The sequence below is a fragment of the Megalobrama amblycephala genome, linkage group LG15 (genome assembly GCF_018812025.1).
Source record: "Megalobrama amblycephala isolate DHTTF-2021 linkage group LG15, ASM1881202v1, whole genome shotgun sequence".
NCBI lineage: Eukaryota > Metazoa > Chordata > Actinopteri > Cypriniformes > Xenocyprididae > Megalobrama > Megalobrama amblycephala.
In genome coordinates, this window is record NC_063058.1 from 20,030,076 (window position 1) to 20,053,631 (window position 23,556).

General features: G+C 43.4%; 1 pseudogene; it reads left to right on the top strand.

The window, feature by feature from the left end:
* The first annotated feature begins 6,398 nt into the window (after positions 1–6,398).
* On the top strand, positions 6,399–21,981 carry LOC125247014 (annotated as a pseudogene).
* Positions 21,982–23,556: the final 1,575 nt, after the last annotated feature.

Here is a 23,556-nt window from a genome sequence, read left to right on the forward strand (position 1 = left end):
GGAAGTTTTCAGTACTGGAACTTACAGGATATTCTTGTAGTATGATGACCTGTTATATGTCAAGGCTCAAGGAAAATTTGATTTCTTGATTCATGACCCCTTTAAATTACGGCCTAAAGCAATCAAATGAATTCAGAAGACTTGGAAAAGCACACATTAGAGATGCGCTGATCAGCTCTAACATCACCAGAATCAGTTGTTAAAAATAAATCATCCACCCGCCACCCACCCAAACCTATGATTTTCTCTGATTTAGATATCTGACCACATCTGATCCTCAATTACAATTCTTATTCTCAGTGTTAAACGTGATGCTATGGTGATGATATGGTAACATTTTACACAGAAGTAGGTTGCTTTTAAATTAACATTTATTTAAAGCAAATTTTAAATTTAAAAGTTAAATTTATATGCATCAGCATACTCCCTTTAAACTTAAATTGTCAATGTTTCCATCACTGAAACTTCCCAAACACATACACAAGAAATTTAAATAGGCAAATGCTTCCCTGCAAACATGGCCCTGCTGGCTTTTTGCGGGCACAGTGGGCTAGGGCCAGCCCACACCAAACCTAAACTGGCCCAGTGCAGGCTTGCCTAGGCGAGGCCCACAGCTTTGGGCTCAATGCAGGCTCTCTGTGAGCAGCCCACACTACTGTAGACTGCCCACATTTAGCCCATGATGGCCCAGAGCAACGTTTGTACCTTTGAGCCCATGCAGGTTTTGTGCAGGCAGCCCACTTTCCTTTCCCATGCTCTGTTTGGCTGTATTTTAAAAGTTAATGTAAAATTCAATATGACCTTCCATTTATAACTCTGCACAGAAGGAATAAAAATTAAATGACAAATTACAGTAATTCAAATTTTATATAAAAAAATTATTGTATTTTTATACTGTATATTTGTTTTCTTATATTACATACAAATGTATGTAAAATTACAAAAATAATCTGTAATTAAAACAATAACATAACAAATGATAAAATGGTCAAATGGCTGCCAAACAAAAAACATAAAATTAAAATCTCCCTATTTAAATAAGCTGAAAAACACTGTTATTTTAGTAGCTAATAATTAGCTAGTTTAGTAGCTAATGGGGAGAAATTCAAAGGTTTTGTTAATGAGTTATAATTTGCATACAGGAAACTTGGTTAAAACCATCATTAGATTTTATAATTACAGGTTATGATAGCATCCAGAAAAACAGAGACAATGGTAATGGTGGAGGATGTGCAAAATTTATTAAGCAAAATATACAATACAAGGTAATGGTGAGAGGGAAAGAACTGGAATTTATCATAATGGAGGTATGGACAGATGATGGTAATATTAAAATAGCAAATTATTATAATCCATGCCAGAAATTAACCTTGGGAATTAGCAATGCACTTAGAAGGTAAGGTCTTTTGTTGTGGAGATTTTAATGGCCATAATACATTGTAGGATAATCATAATGATATGAATGGAGAGGTTATAGAATAATTCATGGATAAGAAAAATCTGGTATGTGTTAACAATGGAGATGGTAACAGAATAAATGTTATAAATGGAAAGAGACAGTGGTGGATGTCACCTTTGTTTGAGTCAATAGCAGGGGTATGTTGGTAGGAAGTTAAAAAAGGAAGCACGATGGGGAGTGACCATTATCCAATTTTTGTTGAAACAGGTACAAGAGTGGAAACAAATGAGATAAACAGATCAGGAGGATGGGTATTTGACAAAGCAGACTGAGTTAAATTTAGAGAAGTAAATAAAGAGATAATGGGTGAAATTAATATTAAAGGGATAGTTCACCCAAAAATGAAAATTTGATGTTTATCTGCTTACCCCCAGGGCATCCAAGATGTAGGTGACTTTGTTTCTTCAGTAGAACACAAATGATGATTTTTAACTCCAACCGTTGCCGTCTGTCAGTTGTATAATGCATGGCAATGGGAACTCCCATCCTCTATAAGACTAAAAAAAACATGCACAGACAAATCCAAATTAAACCCTGCGGCTCGTGACGACACATTGATATCCTAAGACACGGAACGATCGGTTTGTGCGAGAAACCGAACAGTATTTATATAATTTTTTACCTCTAATACACCACTATGTCCAACTACCTTGAGCATCCGGTTGGTGAGGTCTGAAAACGCTCTCTGATGACGGAAGTGATCTCTTGCGCGTAGAACATCAATGAGTGCGAGAGATCACTTCCGTTGTCAGAGTGCATTCAGACCTCACACACCGGATGCTCAAGGCATCCTCCCCAAAATCACCATATATGGAGCTTACAACACCTATTTTTACTATGCATAACCTCATCTGCATATAATTTCCATGCATATTCCCATCCACGTGACACCATGGTTAACACCGTGAAAGGTACAAGACATTGGAAAATATTAAATACTGACTATAAATGCCAATTGTGCCATACACATTACATGGCTAAAAATCATATCCAATATAGTTGCTAAATATCCAATATAGTTGATTCATTCACTTCCACTGGCCAAATAGTATTTTAATTGTTCTAAACAACAAATCAAATGTATGCAGTTTTGCTGATAAGGTGAACATATCTTTTAGAAAGTTTAGTGGAAACAGATAGGTCTACTTATTTATTGGAGTGTAAATACAATGGACCTTTTGGCAACTGAATCCAGCAGTGACTGCCATAATATAGTGTGCATCACTGATCATTGCTCTCGCAAAAATATTTTGTCATAATATGAGATCTGCAGTTTAGTTTAAAGAGGAATTATTTTGCCTCTATCACTCTCCGCTGCCTTTAAAGCATGTCACAGGAAAAGGGATCAAATGTAGCACATCCACTAGCCTAGGCTAGACTAAATTAATAATTTTTGTTTAATTTCTATGTCATGACTTTATGTAATTTCAACGCTTATCACCATTAATGAAAGTTAAATATTAATGTGAATGTGTATATCAAAATGAAAACAGAGTTTAAAATTGTTCTGTTTACTTCATTTCTTTTCTATAGTAAAAGAGTTTGTACGCATGGGTCAGAGTTTGTGTGTAGGTGCACAAATTTCCCCATCAAGTTGTTTTTATAAATTCCATCTTTTGCATAGGAAGTGGTGTACGCCTCTTTCAGGGCATGTTTTGTGTGTACGTAATGGTTATAATGAGGCCTATAATCAGGTGTTATTATAATTATAATCAGGTGTTTTTATTCCACTAGGCCTATATTGACTAAATGCACTGTTAGATTATATTGATTACACTAGCTATTTACTCGAAATATAGCTGAGGACATCTGCTGTTGTAAATGCAACAAGAAGAGCAAAAACATGTTGTGACGCATGAGCTTAGAATAAACAGACTGTTATTATTTGTTGGTGTAGACGCAAATATAGTTATCATTATAGTTATCTTTATAGTTTTCACAGTACGCAGAAGTCGCCAACTTTCTGCAGAGTCAATAGCTACAGATCTCCACACTTCGTGTGGCCTTCAGTTTAGCTCAAGAACAGTGCGTAGAGAGCTTCATGGAATGAGTTTCCATGGCCGAGCAGCTGCATCCAAGCCTTATATCACCAAGTGCAATGCAAAGCATTGGATGCAGTGGTGTAAAGACTCTAGAGCAGTGGAGATGTGATCTCTGGAGTGACGGATCACTGTCTGGCAATCCGATGGACGAGTCTGGGTTTGGCAGTTGCCAGGATAATGGTACTTGCATGACTGCATTGTGCCAAGTGTAAAGTTTGGTGGAGGGGGGATTATGGTGTGGGGTTGTGTTTCAGGGGTTGGGCTTGGCCCCTTAGTTCCAGTGAGGTACTATAATTGGAGGAATTTGTCTTCCCTAAAAGTGTTTTTAAAAAAGAGATTGCTAAGGGCCCCCTAAATCGCTACGTCCACCCCTGGTAGGAACCATAATGTTCTCTTCGTTTGAGCACTGAGTAGTGGTGCAATAAATCAGTCCTAACTGTGGTGCAGTTGATTGTGCACATGCTCAGAACATATATGAGTCTCAATCCTATTCCCATTCTCTCACTCTACTTTGCGCCACTGGTTTCAATGGTTCATGTGACTTTGGCAGTTTTATATGCGATACAAACCACTCATTCGAAACAAAAGATTCGTAAAGCTTCGAAGCTTCATGAAGCAGTGTTTTGAAATCACCCATCACTAGTTGAAAAAAATCATTATTTTTGTTTTGTTTTTGAGCACAAAAAGTATTCTCGTCACTTCATAACATTAAAGTTGAACCACTGTAGTCACGTTGACCGTTTTATCGATGTCTTTTAATACCCTTCTGGACCTCAAAAGATACAGTGCTTATGTGTGGATCAAATACCCTAGGATTTAATCAAAAATATCTTAATTTGTGTTCTGAGGACAAACAAAGGTCTTGCGGGTTTGGTACAACATGATGGTGATTACTTAATGATAGACATTTTTGGGTGAACTAACCCTTTAAATCAGTATTAATGTATAAGGCATGTCTAAAAATTATTCTAAATATAAAAAGAAAAGCACACCACTGTAGTTCTCACCACAACAATAACTGCACAGAGAAATGATATCATTATAATCACTTTCAGCAAACTTCAGAACAGGAATTTATTTAAAGCAAAATTAAACTTGCAGCATGTGGGAAATGTAAATAAACTTGGGCTCTAAAGATAGCACTGTCATTCGTCACAAATTCAAATGTGTCCAAAATTTTTTGAATGCTTGACGTGAATTGTATTGTATTGCATTGTATGGCACTTTGGAATATATTGTAAGTCACAGAAAATTATAACAACACTTGAGTATATTCCGGAAAATACAGTTGTGAAAAACACTTGTGAAATTCACTTTTTACCCCTTAACATTTTCATTGTATCTGGTAATGTTGTCATTTGTGCTGTGAAACCATGCCGTGAATCTTGCATTTCAAAGAAGTAGTTACTAACGTAACCTTTGTTCCCTGAGATAATGAGAATGAGCATTGCGTAAGGGGAAAACTCAATTTTTCTCAGAATACTGAAGCCTGATTGGTTCATGTGCACCTGCACAGACAAATGGCTTTGGACGGGGCCAACTGCCTATTTAAGTCACGCTGAAAGCCATTTTCATCTGAATTGTTCTACTGAGGAGCGGCTGCATCGACTCATGTGCAGGCGCAGCAAGCTATGCAATCCTCATTCCCGTTATCTCAGGGAACCAATGTTATGTTTTTTAACTGAAACATTCCTTTCCATTGCGGTTCACTTGCATTGCATCAGTAGATAACATGTATGAGGAATGTAATTCAAAGCACCGTGCTATTAGCAGAGAATGGAATGCTGTCCTGCAAGCCTGTAGCCTGGGGGCGCTTGGTGACAAGGGCCCCATAGCAGGCTACATGAAAGATAAGGACTTAAAAGTTCTGTCCAGCAAAACTGCCTTGGGACAGGAGCTGGAGCCCCTGGGGCATGATGGGAGAGCATCATGACCTGCGCTCTGAAAGATGTGGAATGCACCTTTAGCACATAGATTCTTGGTCTAAGGATGAATTTACTGTCATTAGGCCCAAACTCGAGGCAAGATCCGACCACTGAAAGAGCCTGCAAATTGCCAACTTGCTTGGCCTATGCCAAAACTAGCAGAAGGGCTGTCTTTAGCAAGAGAGGCCGAAGGCTGTGGACAGGTCCCAAGATGGCACCGTGTGGGGGCGAGGTGGATTCAGCCTTCTGGGCCCTCTGAGAAACTTGTCGACCAAGTCGTTTTTCTCAATAGGCTGGCCAGCTATAGGAGTGTGGTTTGCTGCAAAGTATACCTTAAGCGTGGACAGGGTGCATCCACCATCCAGCAGCTCCTGTAGAAATGAGAGTATTGATGTGATCTCGCAAGGTAGAGTCTATATCCTGGGCTGAAAACCAGCTGGTGGCCAGGAAAGCTTGGTGTACACTTTTTCCTCCGCGCTGTCAACCAAGGTGAGGGCAGACGAAAAGGAATAGTGGACACGTCCTGAATAGGGGGCGGTGCGCACCATGACTTATTCAGTTTTTCATAAACTTTGGGTGTTGCCCCAGCTGCAGTAACCATTCATCGAGGTGATTGTGGGCAGGCTCCTCTTGAGCCTCCACTCCACTACAGCCTTCGTAAAGTTCACCCAGTCCTCTGCTTTAGATGCAGCCAGAGACCTAGTGTAATCAAAGTCCTCCTCTGAGCCACCAAATTAAACCATACTGCTCACACCAGGGCGCTGGTCTTCGTGGGTGAAGAGTACTGGAGATTCATCACGCTGAGGGGAGAGTGAGGCACGCGGCTGCTGGGCTGACGTGAGCTCACTACAGCCTGTTGCTCTTCCCCATGGCTCTGCTGTTTCTTCCATTACGGCTTGAGAGGGGAAGAGAATGGGAGAGTGTGTGAGATGGGATCGCTCTCTTTTAAAAATGCGATTCTTGAGCACAGCAATGCAAGACTCAAGCTCTTACAGAACAGCTGGTCTCTGTGAGTGCAGCCTCGGCGTGGGTGTGTCCCAGGCAAGCGATACACTCAGTGTGCTGGTCCAAGTGAAGCGGGGAATATCAAAGTTTATTGAGATGCAAGAAACTATAAACCTGGTAGTGGTCCCTTGTAACACTGACATTGCAACAACAGAAGCATTAAAAATGGCACAAGAAGTAGATCCTGAGGGTAAAAGAACCATCTGTAATGCACATTTTACATTTCTTAACTATTTTTTTAATTTTATCTATAATATTTTTAACATTTACACTATTTTTCATTCTCATTTCACAGCTATTTTGACCAAGCCAGACCTCATAGACTGGGGAACAGAGAGGAATATCCTGGACATTGTCCACAACAAAGTGATTCCTCTACAGAAAGGTTACGTCATGGTGAAGTGTAGAGGAAAACAGCAGATCGATGAGAAAATTCCTTTGGAGGAGGCGACAGAAATAGAGAGAGATTTCTTCCAAAACCATGACTATTTCAGGTTACAGTCTGAGGATAATATAATTTAAGTTTGTGTTCAAAAAATGAGTCTGAAAGACTTGATTTGTACTGTTTAGGTCAGGTTTTGTTTTCAATTTCAACTAGTTGTCTACATTCTTAAAAATAAAGGTTTCAAAAGTGATGCAGTGATGCCACAGAAGAGTGTGAAGAACAATTTATAACCATTAAAGAACCTTTTTTATTAGTAGTAAAAGTGTTCCATTAATGTTAATACCTGGTAAATAAGCTATTTGGACTAAACTAAACCACCTCACAAAAAGTGCTTTGTCATTGTCACGGATAAAAAACACCGGATCCAATCCAAAAAGAACACAGCAAACACAGGACTACATATAGGACAGGGGATTGCGGAGCAGGCGGATTAATGGTGGAATGAAAAACAGGTTTTATCTTAGAGACATGAAAGGCGGGGTGAATTCTCCTGTACGCCAGAGGGAGTTTGAGGCGGACTGCCACTGGACTAAGAATTTTAGTGACAGTAAATGGGCAGATGAATTTGGGAGCTAGTTTATTACAAACGGAGCGGAGAAGAATATTCTTGGAAGAAAGCCACACTTTTTGACCAACAACGTAGACGGGAGGCTTCGACCAGTGGTGATCGGCCTGGGCCTTAGTGCGTGCTCCCACTCGAAGGAGAGTCTCTCAGGCTCTTCTCCAAGTGAGACGACACCTCTGGATCAAGGCGTGAGCAGAGGGGACCGTGACTTCGGATTCCAGACTAGGAAACACAGGTGGCTGGTAACCTAAGCTACACTCAAACGGAGAAAGGCCCATGGATGACACTGGTAACGAGTTATGTGCGTACTCTACCCATGAGAGTTGCTGGCTCCAGGAGGAAGGATTCTGTGACACCAAACATCACAACACTCGCTCAAGGTCCTGGTTGGCCCGCTTAGTTTGGCCGTTGCTCTGAGGATGAAAACCAGAAGACAGACTGACACACGCACCCAGCAAACGACAAAATTTGGATACAAATTGGGGCCCCCTGTCACAAACCACGTCCATCGGGAGGCCATGAATGCGAAAGACATGATCAATGACCGTAACCACTGTCTCCTTGGCAGAGGGTAATTTGGGCAAGGGAATAAAATGGTCCGCCTTCGAGAACCGGTCCACTACAGTCAAATGACTGTATTGCCCTGGGATGGCGGGAGGGCTGTGACGAAATCGAGCGCAATGTGGGACCAGGGTCTCGAAGCGACAGACAGCGGCTAAAGTAACCCCTCCGGATTGCAATTGGAAGTCTTAAACCGAGTAGAAACTGAGCAGGCCAAAACAAAATCTCGGATGTCACGAGCCATGGAGCGCCACCAGAATCACTGTTTAACTAGAAAACTGGTACGATTCACTCCTGGATGACACGCCACATTGGAACAATGACCCCATCAAATAACGTCAGACCATAACCCCTCCGGCACAAATAAACAACTTGGTGGGCAACCGGACGGAGGCTTTACCCCTTCTAAGGCCGTGCGGACCTTCGACTTGATCTCCCATACGAGTAAGGAGACAACTAGTCTCTCAGGTGTAATGCACTCAGGAGTAGACGGTTGTTCGGAATGGTCAAAAATACGAGACAAGGCATCGGGTTTGATGTTCTTGGACCCCAGATGGTAGGAAATGGAAAAATCAAAACGACCAAAAAAAAGTGCCCACCGAGCCTGCCTGGAGTTGAGTCGTTTAACAGATCTGATGTACTTAAGATTCTTATGGTCGGTCCAGACGACAAAGGGTACTCCTGAACCCTCTAACCAATGACGCCACTCCTCCAACGCTAACTTGACTGCCAGCAACTCTCTTTTACCAATGTCATAATTACGTTAAGCAGACAACAGTCTATGTGAAAAAAACGCACAAAGGTGCATCTTGTCGTCCGAGGAAGAGCGCTGGGAGAGGTACCGCGCCTACCCCCACCTCTGACGCATCGACCTCCACCACAGACTGACGTGTGGGATCAGGGGCAATGAGAATGGGAGCTGAAACAAAGCGGCTCTTGAGGTTGGTAAATGCAGTTTTAGCTGCACCAGACCACCTGAACGTCACCTTGATGGAGGTCAAGGCGGTCAGAGGAGCGGCAAGTTGGCTGTAATTGCGAATAAAATGCCGGTAGAAATTGGCAAACCCCAGAAACCTCAGCAGGGCCTTGCGGGAATCTGGGGTTGGCCAATCCACCACAGCTCTAACCTTATCGGGATCCATGCGCATTCCCTCGGACGAGATTATGTACCCCAAAAACAGAACCGACTGTGCATAGAACGTGCATTTCTCCACCTTGACAAAAAGCCCATTCTCGAGCAGCCTCTGGAGCACCCGCCTGATGTGCTGAACATGTTCCTGGAGAGAAGAGGAAAATATCAATATGTCGTCCAGGTAGACATATATGAACTGATCGATCATATCTCTCAGCACGTCATTAACGAGCGCTTGAAAAACCGCGGGGTAGTTGGATAGCCCGAAGGGCATAACAAGGTATTCAAAGTGCCCCCTAGGGGTGTTAAATGCGGTTTTCCCCTCATCCCCCTCTTGTGAAGATGGACGCTCCCTGCAACCACTCGAAGGCTTAAGAAATCAACGGCAAGGGATAGGTGTTCTTTACCGTGATGTTGTTCAGCCCTCGGTAATCAATACATGGTCGCAGGGAACCATCCTTCTTCCCCACAAAAAAAACCCTGCCCCAGTGGGAGAAGAGGAAGGACGGATGAGCCCGGCTGCCAGAGAATCAGAAATATATTTCTCCATGGCCTCCCTTTACGGAGCAGAAAGCGAGTATAACCTGCCCTTAGGCAGAGACGTACCTGGTAATAAATCTATAGCACAGTCATAGGGACGATGCGGAGGCAGAGAAGCAGCCCAGTGTCACAGACACGTCAGGCTCCACCTTCCACCAATCACAGCGCACTCAATTACCAGAATACTAATCACCGACACCTGCACCTCATCAAGCACCTCATCAACACCAGTATAAAGAGCACTCACACACACCACTCCAATGTCCGGTCTCGTTTGCATTATACTTACTTATATGCTTACCTTAAGGACTCCCTGTAATCTACTTACCTGTCTCCAGCGTCTCCTGTTCTCCTTGTGTGATTCCTCGTCTCTGTGTGAGTGCTCCTTGTCTCCAGCGATCTCCTTCTCCGACGTCTCCAAGAACCATTCCACCTGCAATCACAAAAGGACTGTGTTACCACTCTGCACTTCAAGTATCTCCATTGCTGCACTGGTCACTTACCTGCACTGCCAGTATTTCGTACTGGTTTCAATAAACACCATCTATTGTGATTTCCTGTCTCCGTCCCTTCTGTACTGTAACACCCAGGACTTACTGAACACTCCCTTCAGGTCGAGATACTCTTCGGGCACGTTAGACAGGTTCACCAGCTCATCCTGCAACAAAGAACAATAAACAGGAGAACAAGCAGAAACCAAACAAGACGCATGACATTTCTCATCCCACGCCAAGACCGTTCTCAGGCTCCAATTAATGTGGGGGTTATGGAGTGTTAGCCATGGATGCCCCAGCACCACTGGAACCAAGGCTGTGTCAGTCAGGTAGAATTTAATTCTCTCCGTGTGGTTGCCCGATGTAGTGAGACTCACCATCCCCGTAGAATGAGTGATAGGTGACAGCGGCTGTCGATCTAGAACATTGACGGATATTGGATGAGTAAGTGAATGCACAGGAATGTTGAGCTTGTAAGCTAAGTTAACGTCCATAAAATTTCCCTCGCTCCAGAGTCTACAAGAGCTTCACACCGATGACTTCCACCAAGCCCACTGTAGTCTTACCGGGAGGACAGTCGCAGCAAGAGAAGATTTCTTGAAGGCAATGCCACCCGCCTCATGCCTACTGACGGGTATTGTGTTTTAACTGGACACTTAACAGCAAAATGTCCTGCAGCTCCACAGTAGAAACAAAGTCCCCATACTCGACGTTGTTCCCTCTCCTCCCGGGACAACCCATGCAGAAAAATATCCCACTGTGCCTCCGTGTTCCAGTTGCATTCTGCCGCCAGAGTTCGGAATTCGATGGAATAATCCGTAACAGTTCTTTCTATTTGACGGAGGTCCACCAAAGCTTGTGCCGTCTCTCTCCCAGAGACCGAGCGATCAAACACCTTCTTGAGCTCCGCATTGAAAGACTGAAACGATACACAACACAGATGACCTTGCTCCCAAACTGCCGTTCCCCACAGCACTGCTCGTCCTGATAGCAATGTTATCACAAATGCCACCTTTGACTCCTCTGTGGGAAATGATGACAGCTGGAGAGCAAAAAACAAGGAACATTTAGCCAGAAAGGAACGGCATAATTGTGGCTCACCAGAATAAACCGTGGGGGCTGGCAATCGGGGCTGCATGGGTCGAGCAGAGTGGTCACCAGGCGGAACCGTGGATAGTGGGCTGGGCACAGTGGGAGTGTGGGCAGAGTCGGTTCGCAGTTGTTGCAACTGTGTGGTCAGTTCAGAGACCCGCGCCACCAAAGCCTGCACAGCACATCCCGTTGTCATGATCTGTTCCTCCTGGCGATCAAAACGGACGTTGCTATCAGACAGAATCTCTTGTAGCTCGGCAGCACTCGCTGGATCCATGTCTGGTCAGATCGTTATGTCATGGACAAAAAACACCGGATCCAATAGCAAGTGTACAACAGTTTATTGATCCACAAAACAGGGCAAGATGGTCAGACACATGCAACACGTCAGGCTTCGGTGGCAACGAGACTGCAGCAGGCTGGAATCCAACAGGCAGACGGTAATCCAGAGAAACAGGGCTGGGTGAGAATCCACTCTCAAACAGAAAACAAACTCACAGGAAACAAGACCACAACGTGAGCACAAGAATGATCTGACAAAGAAAACAGCAAACACAGGACTACATATAGGACAGATAACGAGACGCACCTGTGACTGATCAGCGCAGTCAGTCACCATAGCAATGCTAATGACTAACTGACACTGACAGCACCCAAACACAACACACACTCACACGCAGACAGAGCGGGAATGAGTCAGTGAACCCATGAACCGTGACAGTCATTTTCTACAGATGCTTCTAGAAAGAGGATAAAGCAACTATTAAATTTTTTTGCCATCAAACTGACTCAGAATCTTGTCGATCATATCAAAGTAAGTTTTTAAATGTCTCACTCTAAAGGCCTGCTTACACTGAACATGAATGTAGTTGTACAAAAAATCTGCAATTTATGGCAGCGTGAATTGGAAGTGGATTGAGAGACTATAATAAATCATGTTTTTTTTATCCATCTTTGCCAGAAATCACTGCCACAGCTCAATGAGCAGATAATAACACAGTTGTGGGATGTGAAGAATGAGCTCAAAGAATGTGAGGCTGGACCACCAAATGACCCTAAGGGGACCAAACAGTTCCTCATTGAAGTAGGATCTCAAGTGTAGCGATTCGTACAGTTATTAATCAATTTATGGGTGGAATATGAATATAATAATTCATAAAGCTTTATGAATAATTATTATGCACATACCGACCCAAGGGGGAATTAACCATATATGGTGAATTAATTATAACGAATTATAATCAATTATATATATGATTAGTTCTGGTTTAATAATTATTTAGAGAAACTGTTCGTTTGTCCAGCAAACTAAGCTCCTCATAGAATATTATCAAAGGAAGGTTTTTCTCTGGCCACGAGAAGGACCTCCTATTCTAGCATCCAAACGTAAAGCAAGGATATAGGATCAAAACGTTAAAGTGACCAGGTTTTTGTTGAAATGAGCAAAAAGAACAATCGAGCATGAATAATGTGGTTAATATATACAAACTACGACACCAGAGGTTATACGTCTAAATACAGAATATACAAGTATATACAAAAAGGGAACGTAGAGACAGGAGAGGAAGGATGGTCAAAGAATGGCAAATTACGACAGTTAACCCTTTGAGAGCCAGCACAGAAATCAGTTTAAACCAATTTTCAGAGAAATTATAATACTTGCAAATGGTTCAAGTCGGTGTGCAGCAGAGTTTCAATGCGCCTGGCTTGGTTGGTCCTTTCCGAGAGGGTTTCTCCGGCGGGGTTTTCAAACGAGGTTTAACTGACGCGTAAGATGACAGAGAAGAAAGAAGAGAGAAAGAGAGACCAAGGAAATGGTCGTCCCGGAAGGAGAGCGCGTGATGACAGCGCTGTCGCCTGAGGCAGTTCAGGGGCAGTTGAGAGACAATCGGGAGACCAAGTTTGGTTTTGTTTTTATGGAAAACCAAGCTAACACACCTCCTGAATTGTAACGGCCAATAGATGTGCAGCACTATTTGGCGGGCAAAGTTCCTTTGTTTGGTCTCCTAGCTGAATTTGCATACTTTATGACTATCAGATCGGATTTCGAGATGGAGCACTTTCTTCACAATATCATTAAACAAATCGAACAATGCATTTGACAGCCATGTAATATACATAGATGAATGAGACGTGGAAATAGCTTTAAAATGAATCTAAACTTGATATATATAAGAGAAGCATGTAGAAGGAGTTATGGTTTACAGACAAAATTCCATCATTAAAATGAACACTAGCACAAATACACTCATTTAAACTAAGTCTAAACACTAGGAAGCATACATGCACTTAAAATATGACGGGTACACTTTTGGTCATATTTTAAGAGTAGCTGTACATACAATCTCTAAGCATGTTTCTGTGTTTTTGTGTGTCTGTGTGTGTGTGTGTGGGGGGTGTGTGTGGAATGTGATCTGGCACAGTCTACAGGAGGGGCCCTTTGATGTCCCAAGAGCTGGAAGTGGGCATCTCTGTTTAGTTTCGGCCAGGCCACAAAGTTGTCAAATGGGCTCGTCTTTTGCAGACCGGTCGGAGCCGAGATGAGACTTTACAACACAGTCCAGCATGCTAAAAGCGTTCTGAACATTCCAAAGTTTACTGACTGTCCTGATAAGTGTGCATATGCTACACAAGTCATCACAACTTTTTGTTTCTGAGATTTATCATTTAGTGTCCAAATTGGAGGAAACGGTTTGTGTTTGTTGTGATATTCTCCTTCTTCCTTGTATCTGCTGTAAAAATATCTTGCCGTCAGATGGTCCCAAATCTCATCCACTGTTCAAGCACACATACACATCACTGTCTGACACTAGGTGGTGCTATGGTTTATAGAGTTCATGATTGAAACGCTGCATCTTCCTTGTGTTGTTGTTGTTGTATTGTAAATTATTTTCTCATCCAAATGTGTTTTTTTAACCTCCCCAGAGAAAACACTTTTGCTGTAAAATGATAATGTACAATAACATGCTTATGTAACAAATAGTATCTCTTTATCACAGATCTTAAAAAGATTCAATGATCAAATCAACTCCTTATCATCAGGGGAGCTGATTAATCCAGAAAATGTGTTTTCCCAGCTTCGGGCCGAATTCAAGAAGTGGAATGATCATCTTAACCATACAAAGCCAACCTGTCTGTATATTTTCAACATTATACATACTATAACCTTGAATTCACTGCTGTTGTGATTTTCTAAGAGTTATAAGCTTACAAAAAGTCAGTTAATTTAATAAAAAATCCATCTTGTTCCTAAACAAGTTTGCAGTTTGAAAGAGTTTAGCAAGAATTACAGAGGGAGGGAATTGCTCGGTTTCAGCAACTACAGAATGTTTGAGTGGGTTCTGCAGGACCAAGTGGCCACACTTAAGAAGTCGGCCATTGAATTGCTCAGTGCCATCAAAGGTACCATCACACATCTTATCTCCATTATAAAACTAAATGATTAGATCACAATTGAAAAATGTTTAATAGTTTTAGCATATCTAAATTGTGAAGCTTGTTTTTTATTTATGTATTTCTCCTGCAGACATCATCCTCAAGCAATTCAAAGATGTGTCATATAAATGCTTTCAGAACTACTCTGTACTTCAAAATATCACTGAGGTAAATATTGCTACAATAATGATTTTTCAGTTATTCATTATGGGATAAAATCCATTTTAATATTCCTAATTTCAGTGTTCTGTTATGTGTTTTTGCAACATAGAAAAAAGAAAAACATTACAGAACAATGTAGGCTTACTGAAAAAGGTTTTTCAATGGCATGTGCTTTTCATTTAACAAAACAGTTAAAACTGAAAGAGCATTTTAATTATTATTATAATTCAGAAATAAAGGTGAAAAAAAATAGTTCCCTTTCGTGGGAACTATCGACGCTGCGTGAAACGCATTGGGAACCTTCTGCGTGATATCGTCATTGAAGCACTCCTGTATCCAACCAATCGTGTAACGAGACATCAGAGACGGGTGACGTCACGGACCAGGAAACTATAAAGCATGCCCGGATGCAGAGAACACTAGCTTCTGCTATCTTCAGCAAGCGCTCCATGTTATCCCGTGTGTCTTATTTAGTGTTTGTCTGTCTTTCCATTATTTTGGTCTCACTCTTCTTCTGAGGACAAGAGTTCCAGCAACACTTGTATATATTTGTGATCGCTGTTTGTGCGTCCTATTTAGTGTTTGTTTGTCTTCTCTTTGTCTGAGGACAAGAGTCTCACAACACTACATACATATATACAAATAAGACACGATATATATATATATATATATATATATATATATATATATATATATATATATAAAATGGCGGAAGGCAAGCGGTTCAGGAAGTGTGCTTCTCCCTGCACTCGCTACATTCCTGACGGGGACACACGATATGTGTATCGTTTGCCTGGGGGTTGAGCACGCACAGGCAGCTCTCGAGGGAGCTGTCTGCGTGCACTGTGAAAAGCTCACCCTTAGAGTGTTGAGATCTCGCCGGGCACTCTTTGATAATAAAGGGGGTGCCTCGGTCGGTGTTCCCCGCGGATCGGGTCCTGCTGCTGCCGAGGCAGAGCGGAGACTCCATTTGGTGGGGTTCACAGATGGATCTGGCAGCGGGGTTGAGACGGGCCCCGCCCTATCTCTCCCTTTAACTGCCAGACCCAGTATCTCTCCTGCCGCGGTGGAAGCACGCCCAGCGGTTTCTTCCCCTCGGGGAGAGACATCGGCGCTTCATCTATCTTCATCTGAGGATGTTGATGTGATGAGCGTCAACGCAGGGGAAGAGGAACCGCCACTACCCCAACGTCGGTGCTCACCGTTCTTTCCAGATCTACACACTGAGGTGTCTAGATCTTGGAATAGACCGGTCCAACATCGAGTTTTCACCCCCCAGACTTCGGTCTATAGTAACATCGTGGGGCTGAAACAACATGGTTATGCGGCGATGCCCCGGGTTGAAGAGACGCTCGCGGGCTATCTCTCGCCTGAGTCGGCATTGTCCTTAAAAGCACCGACGCTGCCCACCCAGCCCCTTAAAACTACATCTAACCTGGTGGGCAAGGCTTATGCGGCGGCAGGTCAGGCAGCAGCGTGTCTTCATACCATGGCGCTGCTGCAGGCTTACCAAGCCGACCTGCTGGGGGAAATTGATACCAGCGGGGAGGCCACATTCGAGTGCATCCAGGAACTGCGCATGGCGACAGACCTGGCTCTCCGTGCCACCAAGGAGACGGCTAAAGAAGTGGGCCGTTCTATGGCAGCCCTGGTGGCCACGGAGAGGCACTTGTGGCTGAACCTCTCTGACATAAGGGACAGGGACAAATCTGCCCTTATGGATGCGCCGCTGTCTCCTGCGGGCCTCTTCGGCGACGCAGTTACAACTGTCGTTGAGAGGTTCCAGGAGACCAAGAAACAATCTGCGGCGTTTCAGAGGTTCCTCCCCCGCCGGTCTAAAGTCCCCGCCGAGACTGTTGAACGGGAGCAGTCTCGGTCCACAACGAGCTCCTCAGCGCACCACAGAGCGCAACAGAAAATAAGTGTGGCTGCCCGTGCTCACCCACGTAGATTCTGGGGACAGGGGCGAGCCGCACAACAGAAGCCTTCCCAGGGCAAGACGGACCTGCAGGCCATCATTGTAGCGCGGAAGGCTTCTAAGAAGCGGTCCTGATATCTGTGGGTCAGGACCCAGGAGGGCGGCCCCCGTCCGGAGGAAGCTTGGTGTTGATACATCTGACACCCGCTTCCCTCCGGCGCCCTCCGGGGACCACGCCATATCTGTCATCCAGTGTGCGTCAGGTCCCCACGATCTTCCGAGGAAGGTCGGTCGTCACTTGATTCGGCTGACTTCTGCCGGCGTGCCGTTTCAGAGCGCCGAGCCAAGTGCTCAAAAAACACCAGAGGCCAGTCTCGAGAGACTGGTTCCCTTAGTAGATTTTCTAGAAGAATGGAAAACTCTACCGAATATATCAAATTGGGTGCTGCTCATGATAGAAAAGGGTTACAGAATACAGTTCGGGTCTCGCCCGCCCAGATTCAACGGGGTCCTTCCCACAGTGGTGACCCCCGAGCAGTCTCTGGTTATGGAACAGGAAGTTATGACACTTTTGCAAAAAGGAGCTATAGAAAGGGTTCCTCCTCCCAGCAAGCTGTCAGGTTTTTACAGCCGCTACTTCATAGTTCCAAAGAAGGATGGAGGACTTCGTCCTATCATAGATTTATGTGTGTTAAATCGGTCTGTACAGAAACTGAAATTCAAGATGCTTACACTCAAACAGATCATTCCCCAAATCAGGTCCGAGGACTGGTTTGTGACGATAGACTTGAAAGATGCATACTTTCATGTGTCCATCCATCCTTCTCATTGGAAGTTCCTCAGGTTTGCTTTCGGGGGCGAAGCTTACCAGTACAAGGTTCTTCCGTTTGGCCTATCATTATCACCCCGCACGTTCACGAAGTGCGTGGATGCAGCCCTGGCTCCCTTGAGACTCCAGGGCATCCGCATACTCAATTATATCGACAATTGGTTGATTCTAGCTCACTCAGAGCAACAGGCAGTTCAACATCGAGATGTTGTTCTGTCTCACATGAAAAGGCTTGGGCTGAGGCTCAATGCCAAGAAGAGTGTGCTGATTCTGGCTCAGACCACCAATTATGTAGGTGTTATGTGGGATTCCACAATAATGCGGGCACGTCTGACTCCTGTCCGTGTGAGCTCTGTTCTGTCAGCCGTAAAAGGGGTGAGGTTAGGCCAGTCACTCACTGTGAAACAGTTCCAGAAACTGTTGGGTCTAATGGCAGCTGCGTCCAACATAATTCCTTTTGGCCTCTTGCACATGAGACCCCTACAGTGGTGGCTCAGGACCTGGGGGTTTTCCCCGAGGGGAAATCCTTTCCGTATGATCAAAGTCACACGGCGATGCCTTCGTGCTCTATCCGTGTGGAAAGACCCCTGGTTCCTGTCCCAGGGACCTGTGTTGGGGGCCTCTGGTCGTCACGCAATGCTTACGACAGACGCTTCCCTCACGGGCTGGGGAGCGATCATGAGTGGTCGCTCAGCTCAGGGTCTTTGGGAGGACCATCAACTCCAGCTGATTTATGTGCCAAGAGAGTTGATGGTGGCGGTGTTTTTAGCACTAAAACACTTTCTCCCAGACCTGAGAGATCACCATGTGCTGGTCCGCACAGACAACATGTCAGTGGTCTCCTATATAAACCATCAGGGGGGTCTACGGTCTCGCCAACTAAATTACTTGGCCCATCGGATCCTCCTGTGGTCTCAGAGGAAGCTGCGCTCACTGAAGGCAGCTTATATCCCCGGGAGTCAGAATGTGGGGGCAGACGCCCTGTCGAGGCAGGGGCCGAGGCCCGGGGAGTGGAGACTCCATCCGGAAGTGGTGGATCTCATTTGGAAGAACTTTGGTCAGGCACAAGTAGACCTGTTCGCTTCGGGAGAGTCAACCCAGTGTCCTCTCTGGTACTCCCTCACGCATCCAGCGCCTCTGGGTCTGGATGCCATGGTACAGACGTGGCCGAGGCTACGTCTGTATGCATTTCCCCCGTTCACTCTGCTCCCACGAGTCCTGGAGAAAGTACGCCAGGAAGGGGTCAGCCTAATACTGGTGGCCCCGTACTGGCAGACCCGAATATGGTTCTCGGACTTGGTGTCCATGATAGACGGCTCTCCACTGGAGCTTCCCCTAAGGCCGGATCTTCTATCTCAGGCAGGCGGCGCGATAATACATCCCCGTCCAGAACTATGGAAACTGTGGGCCTGGCCTCTGAGGGGGCCAGGTTCATAGAGGCTGGTCTCTCAACTGAGGTTGTTGAGACCATACTTAGCTCCAGGGCTCCCTCCACGAGGAAGCTTTACTCCTATAAATGGAATCTATTCTCTACTTGGTGTAGACAACATGAAACGGACCCTGTCCATGCTCCTATTAGCTCTGTGCTATGCTTTCTCCAAGAAAAATTCTCGGAAGGCCTATCTTATTCAACCTTCAAGGTTTATGTTCCGGCTATATCAGCCTATCATGTTGGGGGGGATTCCTCGGTGGGTCGAGACCTCCTCGTGTCACGCTTCCTCTGTGGTACACTGAGGTTGAGGCCTCCAGTGCGCACAAGGACCCCGGCTTGGGACTTGTCAGTGGTTCTACAAGGGTTAGCCGAGGCTCCCTTTGAACTACTGGAGGAGGTGTCTATAAAGTTTCTGACTTTAAAGATGGTATTCTTACTTGCTATTACTTCTCTAAGAAGAATTGGAGATCTTCAGGCCCTTTCAGTGGCCCCCTCATATCTGGAGTTCGCTCCTGGAATGGTGAGAGCATTTCTTCATGCTAGACCTGGCTATGTGCCGAAGGTCCCCACCAATGTCCCGGGTCCTATTGTGCTTCAAGCCTTCCATCCTCCTCCATTTATATCCTCGGATCAGGGAAAACTGAATCTGCTCTGCCCAGTGAGGGCTTTGGATGCATACGTCCACAGAGCTGCCCTGTGGCGTAAAACAGAGCAATTGTTTGTCTGTTATGGTTCCCCTAATAAAGGTGGACCGGCGTCCAAGCAGAGGATGAGTAAGTGGGTGGTCGAGGCCATCTCACTTGCATATGAAGCGGCCGGACAGTCTTCTCCATTTAACGTCCGTGCTCATTCCACAAGGGGTATGGCGGCATCAAGAGCTTTGATGTCTGGCGTCTCTATGAGTGACATTAAACTTATCATTAAATGTCCCTAAATTTTTCAACATTTTAAAATAGTTTTTAAAAGGGGGTATCACCGAAATTGAGAACTTCTTCCACTGTAATTACCTCACTTGCTGCGTGCTTTTGTGTTTGTAACCCAATGCTTTGTAAGCCAATATTCCAACCCCCAAAACCTGGAATATTCCTTTAATCGGGTTCTCTTTCCTCTTCATTTGAAAGACCAAAATCAACAACAATCAGTCAAGTCAGGAAGATAAGACTGAACAGAGGATCTCAGAGCAGGTTGAAATGGAAAACATGGTCTACACTCAAGATCCCATCTACTTGAAGATCTTGAATGAGATTAGCGAAGAGACATTTTCAGAAAAGCAGTTACCTGTCTTTGACATAAAGAGCAAGTACAGTGAAATGCTGCAGGCGTATTATGAGGTAGATTTTTTTTTTAATTTTCAGTAACAAATATGAAGCTTTGTTCAGAGACTGAATGAACTGCAGTGCTTAGTACCTCTGTGATTTTCTTTCAGATTGTGGTGCAGTGGATGGCTGACCAACTGCCCATGATGATTTCTTTTTTCATGCTGAAGCAGACTGCCCACCTCCTGTATACTGACATGTTGAGTTTACTGGACGGGGCAGATGTGAGCGAGCTCCTGTTTGAGGCCACTGAAGTTGGTACAAGACGCAGAGACCTACATGCCCGTCTGGACCGTTTGACTGCTGCTCAGAAAGCACTTAATGATTTTATTTGAGGGACCTACTGACTTGTCACATCTGTTTAGAATTTTTCATGTCATGTGATTCCTTAATCTCCTCATTTGTTCTTTAACGACGACTAGCATCCATAGGTGCATTACCAAAACCTTCTGCTCCAGAACAGAGTTTAGATTCTATTCATCAGCCCTGTCACCCTAATAAATTCAAAGAAAGCTTTACTGTTTATCTCACTTGACCATTTTATTAAAGCTTTAATATTTAATTCCTGAGGTCTGTTTTTCCTAATTTCTTCTATCATATTGTTCCTTTCCTGCTCATATTTAGTACATTCAGTAATTGCATGAGATATAGTCTCCTTAACCTGGCATTGTTCACGTAATCCATTTGGATGTTTTCCTATTATTTTGGGAGTGCTGTTTAAATTGGAATACCCTAAACTTATTCTACTGTAAATACATTTTTTTTCTTGATTTACCTACATATCTTATTTTTTAATTTACTTTATTAATTAATCTGTAAACTCCTTTCCCCACTGTTCCACTTTATTGCTTTTAGTATATTAATACTGTATCCACATTATTCTATTGCTTAATTTCAGATTAATAGCTTCTCCTCATGCATTGTGGCCATGTGTTTCCTTTGTTTGATGTGTTAGGTTTTCATTGGTTGATTTTGTCATATGTTAATCAGTTCTGTTTTGTCATTGGTTCATTGTCTTTATCATGCTCAGGTGTATCTTGTTTATCATAGTCCATGTGTGTATATAACCCTTTTGTTTCCATAGTCCTTTTGTTAGCTTTGCTTTTTTCATGTAACCATTTATGTCAAGTTCAAGTCATAGTCAAGCACTCTTGTTAATGGCATTGTTTAGTTCTGTTTGTTCTGTATTTGGTTTGGGTTTTGTTTATTAAACTGCACTGTAAACCCTAATAAGTTGCTTCTACTCAAATTATTTGAGGAAACACATCCCTGCAGTTTAACTGAGTACCTAAAAATACTTGTTTTATCTTCAAAACTTGTTTTAAGTTGACTTAATGTGGTCTTCCCATTGAATAAACTTATATTTTTAAGTATTCAGATAACGTAAAAGTACACTTAACTAAAATTTTCCAGTTTATATGTTGTTGCATTTCTTTTATTGAAAATGCAATAGATCATTAAAACAAATGATTGCTTCGCATCAACTGCAAGGTTTGAGCCCTTACATTTCATAGCTAAACTTTGATAAAATATACTGATTTAACAGCGTATTAACCATATCAGTTAATAAATACATTTATAGGTGCTTGAATAAAGTATAGTAGGAATTAGTAGCAAAACATAAACTGTCTGAAAATAACCAGTGACTAAACACATAAGAAAAAAGGTCTTCATGATGACAACTCTTCCCGCCTGTCTCACCACGGATATCTGGGGGGTTTGTTTTTAAGACCCTTTTTAGGACCTTTTTAAGACCTTTTGTAGGACATATAAAATGTATTTATATGGCCATGTGATAACTAAACCGTAAAATGATAGCAAAAACAGTTTAAACAGCTTCAGTTACGGGAATTATGTTATGATGTGAACGCACCTTTAATGGTATGAAGTGACGAGAATACTTTTTGTGTTCAAAAGCAAAACAAAAATAACAACTTTATTCAACAAATTCGTCTGTCTGCTGTCATACTGCTATGCCATTTTTGTTGCAGAGCTTCAGTGTTTATGTCTGAACGCGGGCTTGGTATGATTAAAAGAAAGCGATTTGGTGAACAGGACTGAATCGAAAAGGAGAAGTAACACCCCAGCTGTCAGGTTGTAACAAGTGGTTACATCAGGACCTGAGGTTGGATTGATGATGTAAATGGTATGCTTCCTTTATTTTATGATCTGCCTTCTGATAAGTGTGGCACATGGCTTGAGGGTAGAGATGTTCAATTCCTTCCCCATAAAAATGGGGTGTTTAAGTAAGGAAACACCTGGGGTATGTTACTTGTTTTTTGACTGACTCTAATCTTTGTTGCTATTACTCTATTACTATCTTTAACAGCAACCATGAGACTGGTAGCTTAAGTAACCTTGCTTTCCCTTTCTGGTACTGCAGAATCTCTCTGTTTTCTGTCACTATGGCTAGTGCTGCCTCATTAGTCTTTAAGTAGGATGGTTCCCTGGTGGACAGCAGCAGTGGTGGACGAAGTACACAGATCAAGTACTTAAGTAAAAGTACATATACCCTAAAAAATTACTATCACCATGGAAACTGTCTAGCCACGCCCTAGCAACCATTTAGAGCACCCTTGCAACTGATCCCATTATAAAAGGCCCAGATGGATATCTTTGCAGCACAGTGCTATAGAGGCATGGGGATGGGCTCATTTTACTCAGGCAACAGTCTCTCAGGATCATTGTGAAGCTATCAAGCCACGCCTTAACAACCACTGTCGAGCACGATAGCAACCGAAACTCAAAGAGGGATATCTTGGGGGACATGGGGGTTTGTTTATATCATCCACACTGGCAAGCAGCCTTTGGAGTATCATCATTGGCAACTGCCAAGCCATTCCCTAGCATCCAAACAGAGTACCCTAACAATCATTTAGCAAGACCCATATCTCTGCATCAGAACATCATAGAGACAAGGGGTTTGGCTCCTTTGACTCATGTTAGCAAATGACTTCCAACATGTTGTAAAATCTTCATCGTCGAGATGGTGATATGGACATGCCCGTTGTAGTGACCTAAAGATGAGTTATTTACAAAAATCAATTCTTAAATTCGTCATTTGTAACTTACTTTTCGCGCTGTCAGTTGCATACATTCTTGTCTCATTTTGAGCCAGACTTGTAAATTCAGTTAACATAGTATGGACCAACCATTTTTGAGATTTCAATCTTTTCCTATTTGAGTGGATAAGATCTTGCATAT